Here is a 374-nt window from a genome sequence, read left to right as displayed (position 1 = left end):
GCACCTAGCTGTTTATAATAATTTTATACATACATACATACATACATAATACGTTTTTACAAAAACGGCATTGTATAAAAAGCCATTTGCACCAAAAGCATATAGAAAGTTTGTTTGCATATAGAAAAGCAAACACAAACTATTATAGTTCTTAAATTTGACAGGAAAAGAGAGGTTGATTCGCTGGTGTAAAGGTAACTCACTTAGTCATGTTAACAAAGGGAAGTGGGTTCGTCTCCCACACAGATAGGAAAGACTTCTTTTTTCTGTTGAGAGCTTATATGCCCCTTTATTTTCCTTAGTCATTGCACGATGATTGCCATAAGCTTTAAACTTATATAAAAAAAATACCATTATATCTATATATATACGAT

The 374-nt window shown here is 31.6% G+C and overlaps 1 protein-coding gene across 1 annotated transcript in view; it reads left to right on the top strand.

Annotated features, from left to right (window-relative positions):
- LOC106874665 (uncharacterized) overlaps positions 1 to 374 on the top strand; it is a 13,940-nt gene that overhangs the window by 3,628 nt on the left and 9,938 nt on the right. The gene's annotated exons all lie outside the window — the stretch shown is intronic.

Source organism: Octopus bimaculoides, unplaced genomic scaffold, assembly GCF_001194135.2.
Source record: "Octopus bimaculoides isolate UCB-OBI-ISO-001 unplaced genomic scaffold, ASM119413v2 Scaffold_43180, whole genome shotgun sequence".
Lineage (NCBI taxonomy): Eukaryota > Metazoa > Mollusca > Cephalopoda > Octopoda > Octopodidae > Octopus > Octopus bimaculoides.
Note: the sequence above shows the minus strand (reverse complement) of the source record. Positions and strands in the feature narration are given on the sequence as shown.